The following is a 10,367-nucleotide window of genomic DNA, read 5'->3' on the forward strand; positions in this document are numbered from 1 at the left end:
GGAGGCGAGGGGGGAGGCGAGGGGGGAGGCGAGGGGGGAGGCGAGGGGGGAGGCGAGGGGGGAGGCGAGGGACCTCCGGGCCAGGGGAAGGCCCAGCCCAGGGCTCCGCGCACTTCCCGGCCCACAGCTCGGCCGCCGAGTGGCAGACGCTGAGCCCCCGCCCAGGGGTCTGCCTCTGGCTCTCCTCACGGCGCAGTGGCCCGGGCTCCCTGGCAGGTCCCTACAGGGGAGGCAGGAAAACCATGCGGTGCAGTTAACACGGACGCGTCTGCCGACCACAGGCTCGGTCCCTACCCCCGCTTCTCCACCCACTGCAGCCGGGGAATCTGGCCTGCTGTCTCCTCCCACGGCGTCTGCGCAAATGCGCTTCCCCTGACTGGAGCGCTCACTTCCGAGCGCCTGTCAACGCTCAGCTCCGGGGAAGCCTTCTCTGCCTCACCCGCTGAACACCCCCTAGAGCTCCACCCCCCAAACTGTGAGCTCCACAAGCATAAGGCCGGGTCTGCCCACCGCAGGCGCTGACATCACCCAGCAAAAAGCAGGTGCTCAATAAAGGCTCACGGAGTAAATGAATGAAGGTGTCCTTCCCCTAAGACAAAACTGCAAATCAATTTTTATAGTCCGAGGAAAACCACACTCCCGCAGCCGGAGCCTGCTGAACCCGCCCAAGGCCTGCAGCAGGCTCTGGAGGCGGGGCTGCTTTCGGGGGGCTGCGCTGGCACCCTGGCATGAGGACACACTGTCCCCTGGCTGCTGAGGCCGTGCGCTGGCTGGCGGGTGCGGGCTTCCCACTTTGGGTGTGGGTGTCCCAGCTTCCCAGCGCGATGAGGATCTCCCAAGGTCCCAGAGCCAAGACTGCATCCTTCTGTGCTTTTCCTCTTGGCCATTTCCCCAGCACCCAAGGCTGGTCCACACACAGAGGCTTGCTCAGGAGTGCTGCTAGGGACAGGCACGAGGCGGGGGCCAGACCTCGGTGGGGGAGGAGAGGGGAGGGCAGGGCAGGGCCTCGCTGGCCCACCACCACAGTCTCACCTCTGTGACCCTGCTTAAGCCGCGGGACGCTGGCGTCAGCATTCTCACTTTACAGATAAGGAAACCGAGACTCAGAAATGCTAACACAAACGGTTTCAAGATTCGAAGCCACAAGCCAGTTTCGTGGAATGGACTCCACTTGGGGTCTTCTGAGTCACAGGATCTGCGTGCTGATTTCCCGGTGCATTTCCTGTGTCAGCCCTGCAACCTAAGAACCCCCAATCTGGTTTCCTCACGGTACTATTCGGGTGACTCAAATGGGCCACCGTGGGAGACTGGACAAAGGAGAGAGCAAGAGGGGAAGAGCTGGCCTGGGGCAGGGTTGAGGGTGGGACACCGCACACGGGACACGCAGCCCAGAGGGAGCTTCGTGCCCGCTCCTCGCCTCACGCCCCCGGCCGCCCTGTTACCTACACTGTGCAGACGAGGTAAAGGGTGTGAAATGGGCCGGGTCTGCCCTCTCTGATCCAGCTCCGTCCCAGGCCCTTCTCCGCCCAGGGACCCGCCTGCAGGATACACCTTGTCCCCGCAAGGCCTCACGCAGAAGCAGGTGGAGCTCACCCCCAGAAGGTGCTGCTGGGCTGTGCTACCCCCTGGTTGTCTGTCCCTGGCCTGCGTCAGCGAGCACAGGGCCGCTCAGTGCACCCTGGGGCTACCTGTAGGGACCCCAAGAGAAAAGGCGCTTGGTCCAGCCCCGAGGGCCTCTGTGGCCAGAGTCCAGCTGGTGGAGTGGGACGGTGTGGCCGAGAGGCCTGCCTGCTGTGTGACCCCGGCAGCAGCACTGGGTCTACCCCTGAGGGGCCACAGAGGCCCTAGAACCCCAGGCAACTTGGCCCAGCAGCTCCCGGTCAGGAAGAGTGGGTACATAACAGACCTGATGCATTCCACATACATTTGTTAAGCAACACCTTCACATGAGATATTCTTCGAAGTGCTAAGCTTACTGTGGGGAACGCCTGCTACCACAGACCATGTTCCAGTGCCCCCAGAACTCACATATCATAATCCTACCACCCACCCTGTGATGGCAGTAGGAGGTGAGGCCTCTGGGAGGTAATGAGATCCTGAGGATGGGGGCCTCGTGAAGAGGACCAGCGCCTTCATAAGAGAGGGCGCTGGCTGTCACTAAAGAGAGCCAGCTCCTCACCCCTCCACCACGTGAGGACACACAGCAAGGAGAACAGGGAAGAGAACCCACCGGACACCAAAACGGCCAGTGCCTTGATCTTGGACTTTCAGCCTCCAGAACCGTGAGAAATAAATTTGTTACTTAGAAGCCACCCAGCCTATGGCATTTTGTGATAGCAGCCTGAACTAAGACCCCCCCCTGCCATAGTTAGACTGCCTTGAAAGACTATAACACTAAGGAGGAAAATTAGGGACAAGAGACAGAGTCGGTAGACTTACGTTTTGTAATTTAAAATGGCTGGAGGAGGACGAAGGTCAAGGAAACAGCGTCAGGACGGCGACACCTGAGACCCAGGGGTGAGGGCACAGCCGTGGATATTTGGGAGAGAGGTGGTCCAGGCAAAGGGAGCAGGCCGCCACATCCCGGGGAGGGGGCACAGAGGCCCACGTGAAGCAGAGGAGAAGCCAGGATGGCTGGAGGTGAGGGGGGCAGAGTGGAATAACTCTGCCGAGCTGGTGCTCTAGAAGCATGAAATTGCCATCAAACCCTCCCCCAAGGCAGTAAGAACAAGCTCTCAAAACCAGCTCCCCAAGATCACGGGGATCATTCTGAGTCATTCAGCAAAGAATAAATATGTCCGACGCAGACATCATTAGCTGGAACATCTGGCTGATCAGCAAGCCCAGTGTCCCCAGGCATGCCACCTCCTGAGAACCAACCAGTGGTGAAATCGCAGGAAATGCTGCAGGGGGTTTGGAACACCCTCCTGGGTGCCGACATCTGCTCGCAGCCCCCGGAGCTCCCGCACAAACCCCTTCCCTCACACGTGGCCCCACCAGCGGGTCAGGCCCTGCTTGGAAGCATTTGGCGGGTGGAAATCGTGAGTGTGCGTGTGAGTATGGGGGGAGCCCCAGCCCCAGCGGAGCAGGGTCCGCTGTCGGCCACAAGCAAGAGGAAGCAAAGTGCTGCTGCAGGCCTCGGTGCAGCCGGCCCGCCAGCCCCTCCGGGGACGGCCATCGCAGGGCCTGGCTGTCACTAAAGCGATGGCAGGCCTGACTCCAGAGCCTTATGTCCAAGCCCAGGTGGTTTCGCTGGAATTCTATTAAACACTTAAAGAAGAATTAACACCAATTTTATATAAGCCCTTCCAGAAAATGGAAGCAAAGGAACCATTTCCCAGTTTGCTCTATGAGGCCAGTGTTACCTTGCTACCAAAGCCAGACAAAAATAGTACCAAAGGAAAAAGAATGAAAGAAAAAGAAAAATATAGACCAAAATCTCTCATAAGTATAAAGGCAAAAACCCTACTCAGCAACATATAAAAAAAAATTATAGGGGCTTCCCTGGTGGCGCAGCGGTTGAGAGCCCGCCTGCCGATGCGGGGGACGCGGGTTCGCGCCCCGGTCCGGGAGGATCCCACGTGCCGCGGAGCGGCTGGGCCCGTGAGCCGTGGCCGCTGAGCCTGCGCGTCCGGAGCCTGTGCTCCGCAACGGGAGAGGCCACAGCGGTGAGAGGCCTGAGTACGGCAAAAAAAAAAAAAAAAAAAAAAAAAATTATACACCATGACCAAGTGGAGTTTATTCCACAGACGCAAGGCTAGTTCAGTATTCAAGAATCAATCTAATAAGCCCATCATTTCAACAGGCTAAAGAAAAAATATCACATGATCATATCAACTGATGCAGAAAAAGCGTGTGACAAAATTCAAAACTCATTCATGATATACATTCTCAGAAAACTAGTAATAGAGGAGAGCTTCCTCAACTTGGTATGTAACATGTAAAACTGCCCCCTCCCCCCACCAGATTGGGAACAAGGGGAGGAGATCCACCCTCACCACTGCTATTCAGATGTTCCAGCCAGGGCAAGAAAGCAAGAAAGTGCAGTCGAAGGCACTCGGATTGAAAAGGAAGAAATACAACTGTCTCTGTTTACAGATGGCATGACAGTCAACATAGAAGAGCCCAAGGAAGCAGAACACTTTTTCCCTGTGTATGTCTTATTACTGCAGCACCGTTTGTTGAAAAGACTCTCCACTGAATTACTTTTACACCTCTGCCGAAAATCAAGTTGCGGATGTGGGACAGTTTCTGGGGTCTCTATTCAGATCTGTGTCTCTCCCTCCATTAATACTACACTGTTGTTTGTTTTTGCTTACCACTAATAAACAGAGATTTATTTGGAAATTTCGAAACTTGCCGTAAGTGGCACCCGCCAAGCCCTAGGCTCACCCTCCTTACCAAGCTCCAAGGAGCAACGACAGTCCTTCCCACCTGTGTCCCCTTCACCTCCCCCTGCCTTGCACCAAGCACGCCCACCCACACCTCAGGCCACGCCACAGAGGTGGAGCGCAGTGTCCCGCTAGGAGGCATTACCCCTGGGCCCAAGAGCCCGGCTGGCAGCCCTCCGGCATCCCAGGAGATGATGGCAGCCAGAGGTGCCTGCATGGCGTTAGGAAAGAGAACAAGGAAGGAGGCACCTGAAAAACCCCAATTTAGCCCTGAACAAGAGAAGTGGCTCCTGCATGCAAAAACCTGCTCCATGAAGAGTGCAAATGCCCAAAGGATACGGAAGACCAGCAGCAAGGCTGCGCTGGTAGGAATGGCACCGCACTGCCATGCTAAATTTCAGTTTCAGCGTTCGTGGCCAACGCACAGAAATACAGTTGACTTTTGGCTGTGGATCTCGCGTCCTGCAATCTGCTGCACATCTCAGTGATGGCCATCCATCCAAGGCAGAGCGAGCAAGGCCACGGGTGGGGAACCAGCCTGTACTATGTCCAGCACCTAGCCTCGGCCCTGAGCCCACGCGTTTCTGCGCAGGGGAGCCTGCCGGGCCCACCCACCATCATTTCCACAGGTCACGTGGGGTAAAAACCCCCACCCCCACCCACCCTCCTCTGAGTCCTCGGGCAGGATCCTGGCATGGGGCAGACTGCCTTCCCCATATGGCTCGGCCAGCCCTGGGCCTGGGACCCTTCACTGTAGTGGGGACGGTGCCCTGGCTTCTGGGGCCACGCCTGAATGGCAGGTGACCAGCAGACTACGGGATGCCCCCAGCGCGGGCTGCTGAGAGGAAACCCCGGGCCATGCGCCCCTCCAGGGACCCCGCTCCTGCTCTCCAGGAAGCACTGTGTCACGTGCACTATTTTTTAAAATTAAGTAATTAATTAGTTTAACTAATTTATTTTTGGCTGTGTTGGGTCTTCATTGCTGCATGAAGGCTTTCTCTAGTTGCGGAGATCAGGGGCTACTCTTTGTTGCGGCGCGCGTGCTTCTCATTGCGGTGGCTTCTCTTGTTGCGGAGCACGGGCTCTAGGTGCGCGGGCTTCGGTAGCTGTGGCGCCCAGGCTTAGCTGCTCCGCGGCATGTGGGATCTTCCCGGACCAGGGCTCGAACCCGGGTCCCCAGCATTAGCAGGTGGATTCTTAACCACTGCGCCACCAGGGAAGCCCCACGTGCACTATTTTTAACGTCGACTAAAGGTTTGGGAAGAGAAAAAATAAACTCCCAGAATAAAAAGTCTAGTTCTTTCCTCTCCTAACCCCAGCTTCGAGGTGCATGCACGCGAGGTCCTAACCGGCAGCAGCGCTCAGTCTGGCAGCGACCGACGGGCTCCCTCGAGGGACAGGGTGTGACAGAGGCTCCCCGCCAACCGTCAGCAAGACAGCGAGTCCGGCTTTGTGAACCCCCTCGTGCAGGAGGAGTGGAGGGGTCTCTAGGTGCGCGGGCTTCGGTAGCTGTGGCGCCCAGGCTTAGCTGCTCCGCGGCATGTGGGATCTTCCCGGACCAGGGCTCGAACCCGGGTCCCCAGCATTAGCAGGTGGATTCTTAACCACTGCGCCACCAGGGAAGCCCCACGTGCACTATTTTTAACGTCGACTAAAGGTTTGGGAAGAGAAAAAATAAACTCCCAGAATAAAAAGTCTAGTTCTTTCCTCTCCTAACCCCAGCTTCGAGGTGCATGCACGCGAGGTCCTAACCGGCAGCAGCGCTCAGTCTGGCAGCGACCGACGGGCTCCCTCGAGGGACAGGGTGTGACAGAGGCTCCCCGCCAACCGTCAGCAAGACAGCGAGTCCGGCTTTGTGAACCCCCTCGTGCAGGAGGAGTGGAGGGGTGAGCGCATACGGGCCAGGACGCAGGTCCCAGCAGGCGGCCCCGGGACGGGACGTGCTCAGGCCCACCGCCCTCCCTCTTTTCTCCTCTTTCTGTTATTAAGGGAAGTGTGGTGACCCCCTGTGTCCAACGGTGTGGCCCATCTCCCCCTCCTCCCCTCACCCCCAGACATCTCATCATTTCTTCACACGCACCTGGAACACTTCAGCGCACGGCTCTGATGTGATCCATATGTTTTATACCACACACACACACACACACACACACACGCAGTACACACAAATAAAAGCACACATGACTACAGCGGAACAGCTTTTTCTAAGTAACGGAATATTGTCATTGATCGCGTTATTTGGAAGCCGCACCGCGAGCTCTTCTTGGCTAAAAGTGTAGCAGGAAAGTCTCATCGGCAGAGGTGGGCGGCGTGCCAAGGTCCCCCCTGACTCTGGGGTGTGCTGACTCGACTCCTTGGGAAGGAGCCTCTGAGGCTGCACCGCGGAGGCCGGCCTCCCAAAGTCAGGCGACGACTCGGCATCTCGCGGGCTCCCACCGTCAACTTCCTCCACATCCTCGGCTCTGAGAGAAGATCCAGCTTCGAGAAGACCACCGAGCGGACGTGGCCCTGTAGCCAGGCCGGCTCTTCCCCTCCAGGGCCGCTCCAGACGGCCACGGGGAGACCCGCCCCGTCCAAGCGGGGCAGCACCCTGGGGCCCACGGGCAGGGCTGCGCGAAGGCTGAGGCGCTGTGCCCACCGCAGAGGATGGACTGACCCCTGCTCCTCAGGACAGGGGGCACGAGGGCCACCAAAGCCCACCGACCTGGGCTCCGGCCCGTGACCGGGGCAGGACCCTGTGTAGGTCACTTCCTCTCGGGGCCATGGTCTCCCCTCCTGCAAAGCGGAGCTGCCAAAGCGCCCCCGGGAGCTGGGAGGCGCTCTGATGAGGCTGCCGGGCCGCACGGAGCCCCAGCTGTCTGCTCTGGTCGGGGGTCTGTTATCCCCTGGAGCCCGGCCTCTCTAAACCGGGCCTGGTGGCCACTGGGAGTCCCACTCAGGTGCGGGAATCACTCCGTAAAGACTGTGGCACAGGCCAGCCATCGGGGCCCCTTCCCAGGTCCCGCGGGCGCCGTGGGCGACCGCGCCACGACTACCCGACTCGCCCTGCACCCTCGTGTGCTGCGGAGAATAAGCAGGCTCAGCGCCTGTTTCTCTTGGACACAAGAGCCGACGTGGCTGAACAGCCGGGGCCGCGACGAACCTCATTTAAGCCCATCGCGGGTTAACCTACGATCCCGGAGACGATCCACGCCGCTGCTGCCGGGTGAGGGGCGCCCAGGCGCGAAGCCCCCACGTGCCCGTGCGCCCCCGGCAAGCGCGTGCCCCGTAGCGGGGGCGGGGGTCTGCCCTCGTCTCCCCAGCCGCGGCTGGAGCGGCCGGGCCGGCGAGGGGTGTGGAGAGCAGCAGAGCGGAGCAGTGCGCTGCCGGAATCGGAGTGGACAGCGCGCCCTCCGCGCAGTGTGTCCACAGGGCGGTGTCCTCGCCACAGCCAGGCTCGTGGCCCACCCGCTGGGGTCGGTGGTCCTTCGCACACGCACACGGAGACCAGGATGAGAAGACGGCCACGGGGCGGGGGGGGGGGGGCAGGCCGCTGTCGGGCCAGCGTCGGGACACCTGACAGCCGGAGGGGCCTCCGCCACCCCCCAGCCGGCTGCCATCAGGCGGCCGCCCAGGGGCTCCCGGGAGGGGCCACATTTTCCAGACCTAAGAAGCACCACGAAGGCCGTGCCAGGGCTGCTAGGCGTGCGGGGCGCTCGTCGGCCTCAGGCTAGCCAGGGCACCGCGACCAGACCTCCGAGCGTGGCTGAGGCCGTGGCTTGGGCCCCGGTGGCCCTCCTCCAGCTGGCCCGGGTGCCCCCCTGCCGACTCCCCGCGCCCCGGGTGCCCCCCGTCGGGGACCAGAGCCCCGGCTCACGCCTGCCTCGCTCCGGCCGGGGGCTCCCGGAGGGCGGGCCCCGTCAGCGTGCCGACCTCTCAGAGCCACTGGTCTCCCCCAGGCCAGGAGAGGCGCCGCTCGGGCAGGGCTGACACCGGGTGCCGCTCCACTGCCCTCCTGGAGTCTGGGTGGCCCCCGCGCCAGACCCTGCACGCCGAGGGCAGGGACCCTGTCACACACCCACCCCGGGCGCTTCTCACGTCAGCAATGGGGAGGAGCTGCTTCCACGGAGGACAGAAGAGGTGCCGGCAGAGGCCGCGTAGGATGGGATTTAGAAAGGGGGCGGGGGGGGGGGCAGTGAGGCAACTGCGCTGACAAGGGTGACGACGCAGGATGACCACACAGAAACCACGGGCCCAGCTGTCGACTGACGTCCACCCCCGGCCCCTCCAGGGTGGGACTCGGGTTCTCACCAGGCATTCACGCTTCCTTATTAAAGTCAACTACCAGGCCCTGAGCAACACGACTTATAGGTACAGAGCCAGAGAGACGTCAAAACACGTAACCTCGCTACGGCCACACTCGCAAGAACTAACAAGGCAACTTTAAACGTTCCTTGCCCTTGACCCACGTTTCACCTAGAATCACATTTCCTCGTAGGTGTGAAACTCCTAAAAAGGTGCAGCTCCTAAAGGTGCATAACTCCTAAAAAGAAAGACCCACCTGCCTTGTCAGCGAGGGCAGCCATCACCCTCCCCGCCCCCGAGGGAAGGGCCAAATGCGGCCCCCGCGGCAGGTGACCCTCGAGTCCCTGACCAGCACTCCAGCGCCCCTGGCGTGGGATCGACTGCCGCTCGAGGACAGCCAGGAAGACTGGCCGAGTCTCAAGACTGGTGAGCAGTCTACACCCACGGAGAGTCGTGTCCATGACCCCAGCAGAGCGCCGGCCGGAGTCTCTGCTCCACAGAGCGTGGAGCGCAGTTAGGGCACCAGCCTTGTGAACACGGCGCGTGCAGCCACAAAGGTAGAGGCCTGGGGCCCGGCAGCACGTGACTGCTCCTTGGGGGCCTTCACCAGAAAGAGCAGGGGAGGCCGACTCCACGCGGTTTTCGAAAGTCAACACTAGACGATGCAGTTGGAAACCCAAGAACCAGGACCAGCTTCCCACACCTCCCGCCCCCAGGACGGTACAGCTGTCCCTGCAGACACCTGGGTCTTGCACAGGAGTTGGCCTGAGCTCTGGGAGCAGCTAGCAGCGGGCCACAGAGCTGGGGCCCCGCGGAGCGTGTTTGCATTCCCCAGCTAGAGAAGGCTGATCTGGGCTCAGCTGGAGGGTGGGTCCACTTTGAAGATTCCCCGACACACACAGACTCTGCCATGCTCCCTGGCCGGGGCCCGCTTGGTGGAGGAAGTCTTTCTCTGCAGATGAGGCAATGGGGTGACCCGAGGGCGAAGGGGCTGGGACGGAGCCGAACGCCTGCTTTTCCCAGTTACGATCAGCAGCTCAGCAGCTCAGCAGGCGTGGAGCACCCCGTGGGCAGACCTTGCTGAGCCTGGCATTCCAGGGACTCTGACCAGGAATTCTGGGGTCCTAGGCCTTTAAAAAAAGTAGACAACAACACGTCTTAGGCAGATCGCTAGGACGACCCAAAGTGCCAAGCCCTGATCTAGAAAGCAGAGACCACCTGAGTGCAAATTCTGGCTCCACTCTGCTGCATGACCCCGGGCACGCTGCTTAAGTTTTCTGAGCCTCAGTACAATTTAAAATGAGCAGGGCGCCGTACTCCACTGATGGTAAGGCATATTTCCTCACTTTGACGACTCTAAGAGCAGCACGCTTCTTACAACAGACAGCGTCCGACTGTTTTTTTGTAGCGGTCCATAACGTTTTGGCGTGCGCAGCGCTGACGGAGATTCCGACCTGATGAAACATGGAGCATATACCTTGAAGGGCTGCTCTGAGGGCCCAGAACAGCAGCTGGCACACAGCCCGTCCTCCCTCGCTGCTGGATGTCAGTGCCGGCTGACGGGACTAGCCTTCCCACGGCTGGATGCCTGCTTGCTGCCACAAAGACCCGGTGTTGGGCTGAGGAGCAAGTTATGGTAATGACAACAGGGCCAAGGGGAGGGTGGGGGCCCCAGGGGTCTGTACATGACCT

The 10,367-nt window shown here is 60.2% G+C and overlaps 1 protein-coding gene across 1 annotated transcript in view; it reads right to left on the minus strand.

Moving 5' to 3' along the window:
* Nucleotides 1–10,367, minus strand: part of CHLSN (cholesin) — a 94,272-nt gene that overhangs the window by 17,577 nt on the left and 66,328 nt on the right. The window lies entirely within an intron of this gene.

This window comes from Physeter macrocephalus, chromosome 14, assembly GCF_002837175.3.
Source record: "Physeter macrocephalus isolate SW-GA chromosome 14, ASM283717v5, whole genome shotgun sequence".
In the NCBI taxonomy this organism is placed as follows: domain Eukaryota; kingdom Metazoa; phylum Chordata; class Mammalia; order Artiodactyla; family Physeteridae; genus Physeter; species Physeter macrocephalus.